Source organism: Pantherophis guttatus, chromosome 2 (assembly GCF_059756535.1).
Source record: "Pantherophis guttatus breed Tessera chromosome 2, ASM5975653v1, whole genome shotgun sequence".
Taxonomy (NCBI): Eukaryota; Metazoa; Chordata; class Lepidosauria; order Squamata; family Colubridae; genus Pantherophis; species Pantherophis guttatus.
The window spans coordinates 237351016-237368024 of record NC_142064.1 but is presented as its reverse complement, the minus strand read 5'-3'; the positions used below and the strand labels follow the sequence as shown (position 1 = coordinate 237368024).

Sequence of the window (17009 nt, the reverse complement as noted above, 5' to 3'; positions counted from 1 at the left end):
AGACAAGGAATATTAAAAGCCTATTCAAGAGTATACAATGAACACAATGTTAAGTAGGGATAGAAGAATGCATGTTAAATATTTAACCTGCCAAGCTACACCCAAATCTTATCCGGATGTCAAGTTCAGTATAGCATCTATAAAGTATATTCTCATGCATTTTTTATAATTATCAGCAGGGAAAAACTAATTGCTACATACAGTATTGCCTAAATACAACAAAATCCTTCCCATTTCATTCTTTAACCACATGTAATCTCAATCAAAATCAAGCAAGCATCGGTGGTAAAAGGGAGCCCTGAAAGATAGGCTCTTAGGTTTAAACTATGTCTTTATTGCTTATAAAGTTGTCTTTTAAACAACTTTCATTTATTTTTAATTATTAAGAATATGTCACAAAAGGGATCAGCTGATGCAAAAACTGGTGTACTTATCGATGGCGACAGTTTAGGATCACCCAAATTTAAATTCACTCCAATTTTAGAAATATTGCCTCTCAACCTCACCTGTCTCATAAGATTGTCATAGAACTGTTATAAGAAGATGAAATACATAATCATATATTTTATTCATTTATAAACCAATTCCCCAGGAAAAAAAATGTGACATGCAGGTATACAGTGGTGCTTAAAAGTTTGTGAGCCCTTTGAATGTTCAGTATTTCTACATAAATATGATCTGTTTTCCACACAATTTCTAAAACTACTTAAAGAGACAAATGAGTCAAAAACATAGCATACTTGTTCATTGATTTAGTGAGGAAAATGACCCAAAGCTACATACTTGTATGTGGCAAAAGTATAGGTCATAACCATTGGAAATTAAAAAGCATTCACAAACTTTTTTAGAACCACTATAATAATAACAAATACTAAATTTTCAATACATAACTCTAGTAAAATATAAGTATTTATGTGTTAAGACATTGCAGTCGTCATCATCATCATCATCATCATCATGAAAACTCTCTGAAAGATTTTGAGCCAATTACCATTTCTTAGCCCAATCTGTCCTACAGGACTGTTGCTGTAGAACAGGGGTCTCCAAACTTGGCAGCTTTAAGACTTGTGGACTTCAACTCCCAGAATTCTCTAGCCAACATAGCATAGCTGGATGGAGAATTCTGGGAGCTGAAGTCCACAAGTCTTAAAGCTGCCAAGTTTGAAGACCTCTGCTGTAGAATAACATTGGGAGAGAAAGTATGAATTGAACTAATGGAGAAAAAGCAAATATATCAAAATGACAACCTCTACCTAGCCACTATAACAGCTGTGCCAGCTTTGGAAGCCATGTTAGGCCGGAAGCATCAATGCTGCCACCTTCTCATGTGTGGGAAAGTAGGAGGGGGGATTAAGGAGAGAGGTTGTTAGTAGACATAATAGCATTCTTCCTGTCGGTCAAGGTCAGGGCGATCCAGCATCTGGAGGAGGAGTGGTCAGGGGGCTGGGTCGAGATGGAACGGACGTTGATTGGAGCATGTGATCGGCTGGGGAGAAAGGGGATGGTTTGGGGGGTTTTGACTTACTGAGGGAAAACCCGGGCTTTTCAGATTCAGGTTTTCCCAGATGTGCCAGTTTGCCTATTCTAGTAAAAAGAATTTTGGAAAATGATTGCTTCCGTGCCTTTACTTGGAGTTGGGGTTTTTTTGGAACGCTGACATTAACCCAAATCTCCTTTAAAGCCTAACGGCACCCCGTAAGGGAGCTGTTGGGGGTGTTGAGCCCCAGCATCTACCTAAACCCTGGGTGGTGCGAAGACTCAGTGAAGATGGAGGAGAAAGAAGAAATTGGAGAGGGGTCCGGGGGGGGTGGATGCTCAAGTAATTACCGACCCCTTGCTTTCTCCTTCTGAAGAAATGGGGCGAGGCATGGAGGCTGCAGAGGAAGCCCTTCGGAGGTTTGGGGGCTCGGCCCAAGGCGTCAGATTCCTAGAAGAGCTGCCAGTCCAACCCAGCTCCAGGAGGGGAAATGAAGTCGCCCCATGAGTCAGACTGGACTGCTCTGAGATCCAGAGACTCCCGGGACTGGGATCGGCTGCACCCAATGTGAAGCCAGTCCTTAACTGGGCTACCTCAGTGTTTTGAGCGGATGGAAGTGGGGAGTTACGCACCCACTTCCCAACCCCTTGAGGTGAGGTGGAGGCTAGCGCAACCTACATTCACCTTCCCTGATTCGGGACATGGAGGGGGAATTAGTAGGGCGCAGATCCCCCCTACCCAGCCAGGGGTGAAACAAGAGGATTAGCGCATGGCCATTCTGCAGCAATGGGATACCAGGCGCAGCTGGGATACAGAATGCAAAACCCCATTTTGGGGCCCCTCTCCAGCCTGCCTTCGCACTACCTCCTGCTGAGAGTATACCACCAGGTTTTATCCTGGCCAGGGATGGGTCCAGTGCCAGTGGTATCCTGCACCATCTGTTCCAAGCTTCCAGGGATCCCCATGGCCCTCCTATGCCAGCTGGAGTGCCCCCCTCCCTCCAGCACAGCAAGCCACTCAACAGCCGGGCCCCATCCCCCAACAGCCGACGAGCTTACCCCCCCTCTCTCCAGCCCAGCAAGACTCCCAGCAGCAAGTTCTATCCCAGCCCTGCAGCAAGTTCTATCCCAGCCAGCCGCGACCGAGGCCCCTCCGCGAAGCCAACACCACCCCGCTTCAGAGCAACCTTTGACGGGATGCCAACCAAACTAGCTTATTTCCTCAGCAGGCTCTAGGCTCACGTGGATCAGTACAGTATTAGTACAATCAGTACAATTAGTACAATCAGAACGGGTCTTGGTGTCGGCAATCTCAGATGGGATGAATGAGGGAGAGGCTTCTGAATGGATAGCCCAGCTGCACAATGAGGGCGCTGCAGAACTGAATGATGCCGATGGGTTTATTACACTGCTCCGTTCCCGATTTGAGGACCCAGACCGAATAAATGAAAGCGAAGCCACACTAAAGGTCATGAAGGAAGATAATCGACCTATAAAAGACTTTGTATGGGACTTTAGACAAGTCGCAGGGAATCTGGGGCATTGGCCTGACCGCTTACTCCTACACTACTTTAAAGAAGCTATTGACCCAGAAGTCAGAAAAGCCTGTGGGATCCAGTGGGTGCCTGAGCAGTTCTCCATGACTGGTATACCCATACTGGTATGTCCATAGCTCTAGACAGAGAAGTCCACACCCCACAGCAAAACCCCAGCCGAGCAGCCACCTCAGAGAGCATTATCTAGAAGGCCCATTTCAAATCACCCCACCCCCTCAACTGGGGGGGGCGATTAAGTGCTATCGGTGTGGATAAACAGGACATCGAGCTTCTGAGTGCCTGGCCCCTGCCCCAGTTCCACAACAATATCCTGCCACACCTACACGAGGCAGGAGGGCTCCAAGGAAAACCCCAGACACCAGCTGATTCGCCAGACAAGCCGTGGAAGTTCCCCTCCCCACTGGAGAGCGAGGATCCTCCAGCTAAAGAAGCCCCTCCTGGAGAGGCTAGCAGAGATGAAGACCTGATGGTGAGTGTACCCATCCCTCCTTTCTCAATTAAAGTAAAACTGGTGCTGCCAGAGACAGGGAAACAAGCAGAACTGCCAGCAATAATAGATACCGGCTGCACCAGATGTCTAAAGTTAAAGTTGTAGAACAATTGGGGATCAGGACAACAGCCTTAAAGCACCCAATTAAATTTCACCAGGTGGATGGAACGTTAATTGGGGGGGTTGGGTCCCTGCCACCTATATTACTGAACTGGTTAAATTAGAGATGGGGAAACATCATGAACTTATACGATTTATAGTAACCCCAAAAATGTCAGAATCTATCATACTGGGCCTGGCTGGGCTGGATAAATGGGCCCCCACAATCAAATGGGAAGATGGATACCGAAAAATCAGAATAGGGGTTGGCCCATTACCCCCTGCCCCTCCTCCCAAACAGCAGCCTACCCATAATGGCCAGTGGCCAGAAACAGCAGCCGTTTGTTCAGACGGGCCTCCAGGCGAACACCAGATTCAGGGGTGAAATGCTCCCAGTTCGGACCAGATCACCCAATCCAGTAGTGATGGAGGCGGGGGGTTCGGAGAACCGGTAGCAAAAATCTCTCCCCCCCCCACATTGCCCAGCTGAGCCGTACAATCATCAGAGGCTTTTTTTTATTTTATTTTTAAAAGCATTTTTTCTACAACCTCTTTGGCCGAAAAAATGCTTTTAAAAGTAAAAAAAAAAAAAAAAAGCCTGTGATAATCACGCAACTCGGCTGGGATCATCAGAGGCTTTTAAAAACATTTTTTCTTTTTATAGAAAAATGTTTTTAAAAGGAAAAAAACCCTCTGCCGATTAGGCAAGTCAGCTGGGATCGTCAGAGACTTTTAAAAGCATTTTTTTACAATGCTTCTTAGGCTTTGCTAACTGCTACAGGAAATTTATACCAGATTTTGCTCATAAAGCCAAGGAACTGACCCAAATAACTAAGAAAGGAATTAAATTTGCTTGGACTTCTATATACCAATCAGCATTCAAAGAATTAAAACAGCTTCTTGCCAGACCCTGCTTCACTACCTGGCACCTCAAAGAGATTTATTGTCCAAACAGATCCTTCAGATGTAGCCATTTGAGCTGGTTTCCCAGCTAAAATCTGAACCAGTTTAGTATCAGTTCACTGGCTGCATATGCGCGCCATACGCCAAATGTGAAGTGCCTGCATGCACACGCAGTGCATGGCAAAAGGAGGCATGGGGTAAATAGAACAGTGTGCAGGGGGGTGATCAGCTGTGGCGCGTGATCTTCGGAGCCGATCTACATCCGAATAGGTTGTAAAAAAATGCTTTTAAAAGTTTTTAAAAAGGCTCTGGCGATCGTGCACCACAGCTGTGATTGTCGGAGCCTCTTTTTTTTTTACTTTTTCAAAGCCTAAAAAGTAAAAAAAAAAAAAAAAAAAGTTACGAAGATCAGCTGAGCGACGTGCGATCTTCGGAATTTTTCATTGTACTTTTCAAAGCATTTTTAACTACCGGTTCCAGAGAACCGGTAGTAAAAAAATGCTAAAAAAAGTTTTTTAAAAAAGTTTTGACAATTGCGCATCGCTCACCTGATCAGAACTTTTTTTTTTTACATTTTTTACTACCGGTTCGGCGAACCAGTAACCTTTTTTACTACCAGACCGAAGGGAGGGAGGGGAAGGCAGATTCCTTTGTGACTGCTTTCCTTCCAACCTTGTCATGTTCCCATGAAAATTCAGACTTCAAAGACACAATGCAGGAAAGGGAAAGCAGCATAGAAGAACCTATGGAACAGGAGGGGGGTGCACAGTGGAGGGCTGGGTGATGTAGATGACCAGGCTGAGCCTGAGGGTCAAATGCATCATCAGTCTTGAATCCCTTCACACTCACAAAGGGACTAAGCCCAGCCCACTTTGCATTCCATTGACTCTACTGCCAATTTGCTTTGACCGTTAGTTCAGATACTTGTAGACAGCTTAAGCTTGTAATAAATTCTTATATACATTTGAACTGCCTGAATTTCTTGATTTCTGTGCTTGACAATAATTGAACCCAAAATTTCTGTTGCTAAGTGAGACAGTTCAGTGAGTTTTGTCCCATTTTACGACCTTTCTTGCTACAGCTATTAAGTGAATCACTGCAGTTATTAAGTTAGTAACACAGTTATTAAGTGAATCTGGTTTCCCCATTGACTTTGCTTGTCAGAAAATCAAAAAACGTGATTGTGTCACCTCAGGACATTGCAACCATCTTAAATATGAGTCATTTGCCAAATGTCTGAATTCTGATCATATGACAATGGAGATGCTGCAACCATCATAATGATAAAAAACAGTCATAAGTCACTTTTTTCAATGCCATTGTAACTTTGAACGGTAACTAAGCAAACTGTTGTAAGTCAAGAACTACCTGTATTATGAGCCAAGACAGAAAGGGAAAAGAAGCTGCAACTTATTTAATTTAATTGGTAATTTAACTCATCTAATCAGATGTTTCGTTAGAAGTTTTAGTATTCATTGTTCTGATTTTATATATTAATTAGTACCTAATTTGGCAGCAATTAATGAGTGATATAATAAATAAAGAACAGTATGAATAATTTCATAATCTTGTATATCATTTCTTCCTCATAAGTGTACAAGTAATGGTGCAACAAGTTGGAAATTCATCCTAAAACTGGTTGTGCTAGTTAATAAATTCTAAGATGCATATACCAGTCTTCCTTTCTCACGTTTCTTGAATTATATTACAAAATATATTTAGAATTGAAAACTTTAGAGAAAAAATATGAAAATTTAGTTATGGAGAAAAAACAGATACAACAGCAAAAAACACTACAAAATTCAGCAGCTGATCAAGAAAAATATTTCCTGATTTATAATTAGAAAACTGTTAAGGATAATGCTAAAATAAATGCATTTTTATCTTTTTTAACTTCTCAAACATTAGCATTTTATTCAGCCATGACCCTTATTAAATGGAGGATCTGTACAATCAGAATTAAATGTCCTATCTACATAAAATGAAGTGCATTATTTATCAATAATACTTAATGACAAAAAGCCTGATAAATTCCTGCGATTACACTACTGATTTCCTCTAGTCATGCATCATTGAGTCTATCGGTCATTAGCATTATCACAGTGCATAAACTTCAGCTTATGCAGCAACTTTGATAACAGCATCTGAAATGTACCTCTACCTTTTTCTCCCCCATTTAGTTCAGATTAACTATTCCACGTTTCTACCTCAGACTGAATGGATAACAAAGAACATTCCTAAGAATCCTAAAACATGAACTGGTATGCACTTTTTTTTTTTACTTATGTACACAATTTAATCAAGTTATATAAATCAGGATTTGGGAGAAGAAATAGCAATATATAAAATACTGATTCTAATAGTTACAATAAAATGAAATGTATTACAGCTAATACCTATTTTTGTATAGTGTGTTGTATAAAATGAGGCAGTTTTTAATAGCAAAAATGTATTACCTTTTAAAATTTTCAAACATTTAACTTAGTTCTTAGAAAGAACCACAAATTTAGAAAACCTGTAATTATTATTCCAATACACTCATTGTATATCACTAAAGTCCATAAGGAAGTTAATTTCATAGCAACTAAAATTCCAGTTAAATTATAATAATTTTACCATTTTCTTATGCAATTTATCTAGAAGATGTCTGAGTATAAATTCTGCAAATTTCATTCAAAATAATTTGTGCAACATAAAAAAGTGTGAAAAGAATAAGCATTTGATATTTAAAAAATAATAAGATCATCATATTTTGAACAGATTTGTTATGGACTAAATTTCTGTTTAATCTAATAGAAAATACAGCCTCTCTTCATGTTTTGAAGACTCCCTCCTTTTAATAGAATTTATTCTGAAGGAATATTTCCCTAAGTGTGATACCCTTGAATTTTGTAGATTGTAACTGGGAATTCTCATCTACTACAGCCTGCATACTACAATACCCATACTTGATATGTCTCGGCAACCTTAATTTGCATTTCTTTATCAATATGAGTTCAGTTCAATGTTCTTAAATAATAAGGAAACATATGGCAGAGGTTTACTATTATAACTCAAAATGCTAGCATGCTTATTGGACCTGCTTTCAATATGTATCTTCCACATATACACATCTCATTGATTCTACTAATAAGTAAGTATGCCTATTCATGCAAATATGAAATACAGCACATCCTGGAAATATATCCCAAAACATCAGGAGCAAACCTGCTCCCTCATACATTCACCTCCCATAATATGTAATTGTATATTAATATGCCTCATTGCAACACCGAGTGAACAAAGGAATACAATTGTTCCATAATTATTCTGGATGATTTAATGAATGGTTAATATATCTGGAGATCTTGAGGGCCTTGAGATTCATGACTTTGAAAATAACATCAGAGGTCATTTAACAGGTAGGTCTGCAATTTGAATTTAGAGAGAAGCAAGGACTGGGTAGGATTCAAAGACCTAATATAAGATTAAAGGATTCTACTGTTCAGAAATATATTTCCTTTCACCTAGCTTTCTCTATGAGTTTGTAAGTAGTGCAAGGGAAAGTAAGCCTGATAGCAAAATACAGCATTGCCCCTAAAATGTCTTTATAACATAGGAAAATTAGATGAGCCATAAAATACATTTTAAAAATATTTTTCATTCTACCGTCTAAAAAAGGCTTTAACTAAGCTAAATGTGATCGATTCCACCCTAATTCAATAGTAGTAAAAACCTCATTCTTGCAGCTAAATCATGTGTTCTGTCTGAAAGAATTCATACCACTCAAGACAAAATTTAATTTCTGATCAGATTTATTTTAATGGATTGAATTCAAACAAAGTCATGCTTATAGTAGAAACACTGCAATTGCTAACTGGTTTCACAAATTTCAGTGAATTTACTCGAAGTATGACTAAAAGGGATCTTAGTCTAGTATTGTTTATGGTAATGCTTACAGTTTAGCTAATTACTAGCTTAATCTTATAATGTTTATACTAATATTAATATCTTTTTTTAATTTTTGAAGTCCTTTATTTAATTTCTATTTCTAGCTCACTTTTCTTACTTTTTCTTAGAAAATCTTTACATATTTTGTAGATATTTCTCCTTATCTATGCTTTTTGTATACCTCTTTCCATTTAAAACTAAGTAGTGTTTTCTGCATATTTCGCCACACTGTACAGAATTTTGTAACAATTTGAAGTCACAAACTGAGGTTTTGTCATTGTTTTCAATCTGACTGGCATATAACTTTTAGAAGTGCCAATGGATAGTCAAAACACAAGCAGACCTAGTTTATTTCATTTCTAAGTACAAACAAATCCATCACAAGACTATTTTATGCCCAAACACCTCTGAAATTGGTTTTTTTCATTATCATTAGCTTTGATATTATTAAGCTATTGTTAAATTTACCATAAATCTTTTCTTATCTCCACACACAGCTCTTCCAGTGCTTATTTCTATTAATGCCACTTCAAGAAAACAAAAGGCCTCAGGTCACTATTACATGATATTTAAGTTCAGTCCCTAGTACCACTATAGCATCTAGAACCTTCAGGAAAGTAGTTCAATTAATCTGGTTATCAGACATAATCCATATGTCTAGATTATGCTACTGAAGCACTCATGTCCTAATATAAGCCTTAAAAATTGCTTACAAAGAAAACAAACCTCACTAATGGTAATAAGCTAGACAGAAGTAATCAACTCCACCCTGCCTTCTACAGTGTTAATACTTAATAAACAAAGTTCACACACTCATATATATTTGGACCTGCAAACAAGCAAGGCAAGAAATCTCTCATATTGCTACACTGTTGGTCCTAAAGCAGATCATAAGATTATATACCATATTCCAGAGCTACAGAATTGAAAATAAAATTCTTCCACTTTACCTGGTCATACTGGTCTCCTGCTTCCTCACTGCTAGAGGTAGGCTGCCATGAAGCTAGGTGTTACAACCCTATATTTATTTATGCATTTGATTTGTCCTATACAGGTACAGGGAATTTTATTTGTCATGGATAAACTTCATGCATTTGAACTTGGCCCAATCTTCAAACCTGCCCAGATCATTTTGAATTGTGATTGCATCCTTTAACGCAGGGGTGTCAAACTCGATTTCATTGAGGGCCGCATAAGGGTTGTGTTTGAACTTATACATTTTTTTTGCTGGCAGAGGCACCACGGGCCGATCCTTCGCTCTTTCCAGGACAGCCCTGTGGGCTGGATCTAAGCTCCCCACAGGCTGGATCTGGCCTTGAGTTTGACACCCCTGCTTTAAGGTATCCAGCCAATTCTCTAAATTTTGTTCATCTGGGAATATCAAAAAAATCCTGTTCTTTTCACTCAGCTCCGAAACTGAGTCATTAAGATTTTAGTTTTAGATGCTCAATCTACCAGTTTATAATTATCAGCCATTGCTTCCATTTCCTATACATCTTTTTGTTTCTTGTTATTCATCCATACAGGCCTTTAAAAATTCTCATTTTTCTTTTTTCATTTGAAGCTGTCATATTTAGGATTTCTCATTATCCTCTTACCTGTTGATTCTTTAGATTTTAAGACATTAAAAGTCCCAAGATAGCTGATGCATCTCTGTTTTTTCCCCTAATTATCTTGAACTCCAGCATGTTATTGTCATTTTCCCATAAAAGCCAATTATTTCAATCCAATTCATCCAATTCAAAAGCCAATTCATCAATCAATTCTACTATTTTCTTCAAAATTTATTTATTATTGATTGATTGATTGATTGATTGATTAAATTTCTATACCGCCCTACTCCCGAAGGACTCAGGGCAGTGAACAGCCAAATAAAATACATATAGTACAAATGTTAAAAAACCATTAAAATACAATTAAATAATTGGCCCGGAAAACAAATTTAAAACACCCCAAATTCATAAGACAAATTTAAAATTTAAATTTTTTTAAAAAATTTAAAAACAATTTAAAAGAGAGGTTAGGCCAGGCCGGCCTGCTGGAATAGAAATGTTTTAATGGCATGGCGGAAAGTGCGCAGATCCGGGATCCTCCGTATCTCCGGGGGGAGCTCGTTCCAGATGGCGGGTGCCCCCACAGAGAAGGCTCTCCCCCTGGGGGTCGCCAGTCAACACTGTTTGGCCGAAGGCATCCTGAGGAGCCCCTCTCTATGGGAGCGTACTGGTCGGTGAGAGGCTACTGGTGACAGAAGGCGGTCTCGTAGATACCCCGGTCCTAAGCCATGGAGCACTCTAAAAGTGGTAACCAAAACCTTGAAGCGCACCCGGAAGACCACCGGGAGCCAGTGCAGCTCACGCAGGAGGCGGGGTCACATGGGAGTGCCACGTTGCTCCCATAACCACCTGCGCGGCTGCATTCTGGACCAGCTGGAGCCTCTGGGTGCTCCTCAAGGGGAGCCCCATGTAGAGAGCATTGCAGTAGTCCAGGCGGGAAGTGACGAGGGCATGAGTGACCGTATTTAACGAGTCCCAATCCAGAAAGGGACGCAACTGGCGAATCAGGCAAACCTGATAAAATGCCCTCCCGGCCACAGCCATCAAGTGCTCTTCTAAAGACAGCTGTGAGTCCAGGAGGACCCCCAAGTTGCGAGCCCTCTCCGTGGGGGCCAACGACTCGCCCCCAATAGTCAGTGATGGCACCAACTGACTATATCGGGATGTCGGAAACCACAGCCACTCGGTCTTGGATGGGTTGAGCCTGAGTCTGTTTCTCACCATCCAGATCCAAATAGTCAATACCAATGAGTTTTTCCACATCTTCTGAAAAAATGAAACCAGTAGCAAGATCAGAAACCTACTGGATCTTCCACTACTTATCAAATTAGTTTTAAAGCAAGCATTAAGACAGTTAATTTCTATGTAACATTATAGTTCTTTGACAAGTTGCCTTATTATTTTAGAATAGAATGATTTATATTCTTACTCCTTTTAATCTTATCCAAATGCTTTAAACATGACTTCCCTTTTCAAGGACAAGACTTCTTTATGTACAAAGCCACTCCTTTTCCTTTTTGATTGAGTCTATCTTTTCTTAATAAGTAATATCCTTTCAGTTCTGCACTCCAAACATGACACTAGTCATATCTGCTTTCCCGCATTAGAATTTCTAGTTCTTCTCTGTATTTACAGATTTACAGATTACAGGTAACATAAACACTTAGGACCAGAGGTGCCATGTCTCTCAACTATCATGTTTAGAAGGTTTCTGTGTATCCTTTCCTGCTATAAGACTCCTCCATTATCATAGGTAGCCATGTTTCTAATGTCAAGCACTTTTCAAAAAGTCAACAGATCAGCTCTACAATCAGTAACTCCCTCACAAATGTTTCCTATTCCTGTTTACCCGCCTGTTCTTTCACTGCAAGTTCCAAGCTCAGATCTTTTTTCTAAAAAATGCTCACTAAGGCAGGAACATGACAAAAAGTTTCAGTTCACAATTCTACCCATTTTTAAATAATGTATTTAGATATATGACATCAAATGTACCAGAAGCCTAATACAGCTGTATCATTTGAGTGGTAAAGTATGATTTTTCATCCAAAAGTTCTGACTCCAATTACTGATACCTATGTAGTGGGGAGGGGAGAAGGGATAAAAGGAGGAGGATTTTGTCCAGAAAGGAAAAAGTGGGAGAGAGAGGGAGAGAGGCGGAAGAGGAGGCTTGGCTGGGAAAAGCTGGAAGGTAAGGATAGGACGAGGCCTAGCAAAAGAGAGAGAAGAGGCCTAAGGGGAAAATAGAGAAAGAGGCCTGAGGAGACAGAAGGAGATAGGGAGGAGAGGCAAAGGATTGGAGTCAATGATATCCAAGATGCCTTTCTACCCTTACATTCTATTATTCTTTAGCTGGAGATTACTACTATATACCGTATTTTTCGTTGTATAAGACACACCGGAGTATAAGACGCACCTACCTTTTTTGGTGAGGAAAAGAAGAAAAAAAAATCTCCCGCTGCCTCTGAGCAATTTTGCCTCGTTGCAGCAAACAGCAAACAGCCTGCTTTACTTTCAGTTTCGTTTTCAGCATAGCACAAGGAAAAAAAATCTGCTCCAGCAATTTACCTCTTTGCAGCAAGCAGCAGAGCCTTGCGCAAAACAGCTGAGAGCAAATCAGCTGAGAGTCAGGAGGCCGATCCAATCAACTTGTGCTAATCAGCCTGTGCTGAAGCTGAAAGGAGCTATTTTTTCTTGCTGTTTGCTTGCAAGGAGGTAACTGCTGCGAGGCAGAGGCCAAAGGGTGGGGGCCAGTGGGTGGGCGGGGCTACATTCGGTGTATAAAACGCACCTAAATTTTCACCCCCTTTTAGGTGGGAGGAAAGGTGTGTCTTATACTCCGAAAAATACAGTACTTTTGACTTACTGTTTCTTCACATATATTACAGTTAAATTAATTTTGCTTAGATATTTTGGCTTACAGTTTCTATTTGTTTGCTAAAAGCATTCAGCTGGTAACTGTAAAGAAAAGGAGCTCTAGTTATATTTTATTTCTATTACTAATTTAATATATCTGGCATACGCTTTCTCTGTTTATTAAACTAAGGAGAATTTCCCAGAAAGATCTTTCTGCCCAATACAAAGTCACCATCTTCAGATAAATGGTTTGGCCATACACATGAAAACCTATACCTCACGGCAGCAAGTTACAAAGCTTTTTAAAAAACAACTCATGCCTGCTTTCCTCTTTAACAATGCAAAATATAATCCTTGAAGCAAGATACAGTTTGTCCTCAGCAGATTTACACCCAACCACCTCTATAAGAAGTTGTACAAAGGTTCCCACACCCACAGTCAACCCACCACTTTCAAAGTAACAGCACTATCAGACCATCTTTCTTCCACTGGGTAGCCAACTTCTATTAGAATACTTTGAAAAATTATTTTTACATTTTTCTTGATCCAATAAATATACAATAACTAGGAAGATCACATTATTGTTGCAAAGAATAAACACAGTAAAACAAATAATTCAAACAGCAACGTAAGTTTATGAATGGCATAGTAAGAAAACAAATGAAAATAAACATCTATTAAAAAGTATACAAACTCATTTTATAACAACCAATTGTTGATGTCAGAATGAGCAGTCAAATAAATTCATTACCTTCAGCACAATAATAGTTACCCTGCAGTAACACAAGTTATATCTTATAATGATATGTGAGGTATCATTACAGGTAGTCCTCATTTAACAATGCTAATTGGGATTGGAAACTCTATCATAAAGCATCGCAGTCATAAGTAAAAAAAAAAAAAAAGTGATCACGCTGTTTAGTCACAACAGTCCTGGCAGTCATAGTTGCCATCAATAAACACGGACTGCGCTGGTCATAAAGCAACAACCTCATGTGACCATGACTTCTGATTCTTGGTGGCTTTCCCACTGACTTTGCTTATGAAAAGTTGGCAGGGAAGGTTGCAAATTGTGACAGCTTCAATATGAACTCTGGTCAGAACTACTACTTGTTCAGCATTGTCATAAATTTGAACAGCTGTGGAGCAAGTGGTTGTTAAATGAGGAACATTCATATTAGAATGTATCTACCTAGATCATCTATGTCACCCTATCATACATGGTCCTATCCACTAAGCCAGTATTATGACAAATGGAGGCTTGCCCAAAGCTGAATAAAACTGAAGTATGCATCTTCCATCTAAGCAACTGTATAGCGAATTGGGATAACATACCAGAGTCTTATGAACTAGATCAGAGGTGGGGAACTATGGCCCATTTATGATTTGTGGACGTCATCTCACAGAATTCCTGAGCCAGCAGATCCAACAAAACCAGGGGTGAAATGCTACCAGTTCGCTCCAATTCGGGCGAACTGGTAGTGATAAAAGCTACACGGTTCAGGCAAATCAGTAATTAGCTACCAGTTCGGGCAAACCGGTAGTTAAAAAAAGCTACCAGTTCCTCCAAACCGGTGTTTCTGACGATCAGTTGTGCCACGGGGTTTAGCTTTGCTAAAGCTAAACCCCACGGCACAGCTGACTCCCCCCCCCACTGTTCTACTTATCTTCCCAAGCGTCCTTTTGGCACGTACTGCGCATGCGCGTGCAAGCACAGCGTGTTTGTTGCATACTGCGCATGCAGCACGCATTTGGTGCACACGAACCGGTAGCAAACTGGTTCTGATTTCACCACTGAACAAAACTAATTCCAGGAATGTAGTTGCCCTGAAAAATATGGCACCACCTGAATAAAATCAGGACAGACCATGCCAGAACTAAGGCAAAACTCTTTAAATGGGAGATGACCAAGAGTCTGCAATGCACTACGGTACATCGGAACAAACAATAGCAGATACAGTTTGAGAATGTCTCCTCAGGAAATTTCAAGGCACCTGGGATGTTCTCATCGCAGCCATACCAGAAGCAATTAGCTGGTTAGCTTCCTTAGATATTGAGTTATATCCTAGTGTGACTCTATGACACCATATTATGGTGATTTTATCATACTTTTACCTTAATTTAATATTTTATCTGGTATACTATACTGACCACATATTTATATATACATAATATATATTTGCTGATACTTTAGTTAAACTTGTGCTTGTATGTATGTGTTTTATTAGTGTTGTATATCACTGATAGCATGACCTCTGTAGATGCCATATGCTAAATAAAATAAAAATACATGGTCCAACTTCAAATATTCAAATGCTGATGCAGGGATTGAGTGGAGGGAGAAAGAGATCAAGATAGAGCTTATACATGCATTACTAGCGTAGTAGTTAAGAGGCTAGATTAAGAGCAGGGAAATCCAGGTTGTAATCCTTCTTTTGGCTTGGAAGCCCAATTATTCTCTGCAGCCTCGACCAAAAAGTTGAAGCACATCTATTTACCAACCCTCACTGGACCAACATGATATATTATGGTTTATAATACTCCAATGAAGCAGCCTTCAAATCTGCAGTGGACTGAGTTGGGATGGTGATGGTGATGAGTTGGGGTAGTGATGTTGTAATAATGTTACAGCAAGCAAAAGCAAGCAGAAGCAAATTACAAAACTGTCTATATAAAGAATTTTTAAAATATCATAATCCTAGCATGTTCTTCCTGCCCTCAGAAACACAGATTTTCTTAATTTCTCTTGCTGAAGGTCTGGACATTTAACTGGCCCTTCATACAATTTCATCTTCATTTATTACCCTTTTTAATAGAGACATGACATTCTACTTATAGCTGTATTCTCTCCATTTATTCTCTCTTAAAACACACGATCATCATTGGCCTTGCTATCTAATAGTGTGCGTCCAGTCACATAAAACCAAAGAGGCTTCCCTAAGATGCCTTGGAAAGTAGGATGACTTTCATTTACTGAGGTGTTAATATGCTTAATCTATCAATTAAATGAATAGGCTCATTTTACAAAATACAAGAGACAGCTAAACCTTGGAAGGAAAGTGTGCTAGCAAGTCTCAAGTAAAGATATTTGATTGTAAGTGCTGGCAACAATATGCTAAGAATGAATGGAAAATATATCAAAATCCAAGAATGAATGGAAAGTATACCAAAAAAAAATCCAAGATAATAGGAGGAAGGTGTTTACAAATTTTCTTTTAAAAAACCAAAATCATTTTGTAAATCTATAAAAACATTTTTCAAAATAAAATTTTATTCAGTCAAACTACTTATGGACAGTTATAAGCTGTTCAGAAACCATTTCAACCAACTAACCTCATCATAAACTAATAAATTTAGCTTTAAATCTACCTTTATTCAAATCTGATACCACTTTACTCAGTAAGTTGAAATGATTATGTAAGTTTTTTTCCCTTCTATTAGTCACATTTAAGAAGTGGCAAAAAGAAAACATCACCCAAAACTTGTCATGCTCTTTTTTTGCCCTTTAGGAAAAAATTAAAGAGGCACAGTCCAGTCTTGTCTAGTAAAAACATTATTATTTATTTCTCTCAACAATGCCCTAAAGTGTTTATGTATAGCAAATTATTCATACATGCAATCTTTCTACACAAAGGATGCAGTGTGAAGTCCTAAGGTCTAGAAACAGTTTTCTCATGTAATAATATTGTCATCAAAATCAGTCTAAAGCCATAATTAAATGCTATTGTCATGTCTGACCTTAGCAAAATGTTAGCAGGAAACAACTACCTTAATTTTTAAGATATTCATACCACTTGTTCAATAAACACTCAATGCTTCCGAGACACTGCATCTGTGACCCTTTCAAGTTTGAGTGATTCTATATACTGTCTAGTATAGTACTTTGTAATAAACTGTACGACAATATTTCAATAAAATAAAATTGTAGTAGACCGTGGTGTTTGGATGTTGTCATGCCAATTTCTTAATGTAATGTTAAGAAAATGCAACATAGAAAGATGCACTGTGCCTTCCTTTCCAGACACTAAAGGCAATCTACTTCCTCAATTATTCATTCAATAATTATCAGTTTTATTATTATTATATCCCTAAAAATGTGAAATCACAGCTGCAATTTTTTAGCTGGTGTTGGCCGTCATATGCATTGAA

The 17009-nt window shown here is 39.1% G+C and overlaps 1 protein-coding gene across 21 annotated transcripts in view; it reads right to left on the bottom strand.

Moving 5' to 3' along the window:
• FOXP1 (forkhead box P1) overlaps nucleotides 1-17009 on the bottom strand; it is a 631964-nt gene that overhangs the window by 605026 nt on the left and 9929 nt on the right. The gene's annotated exons all lie outside the window — the stretch shown is intronic.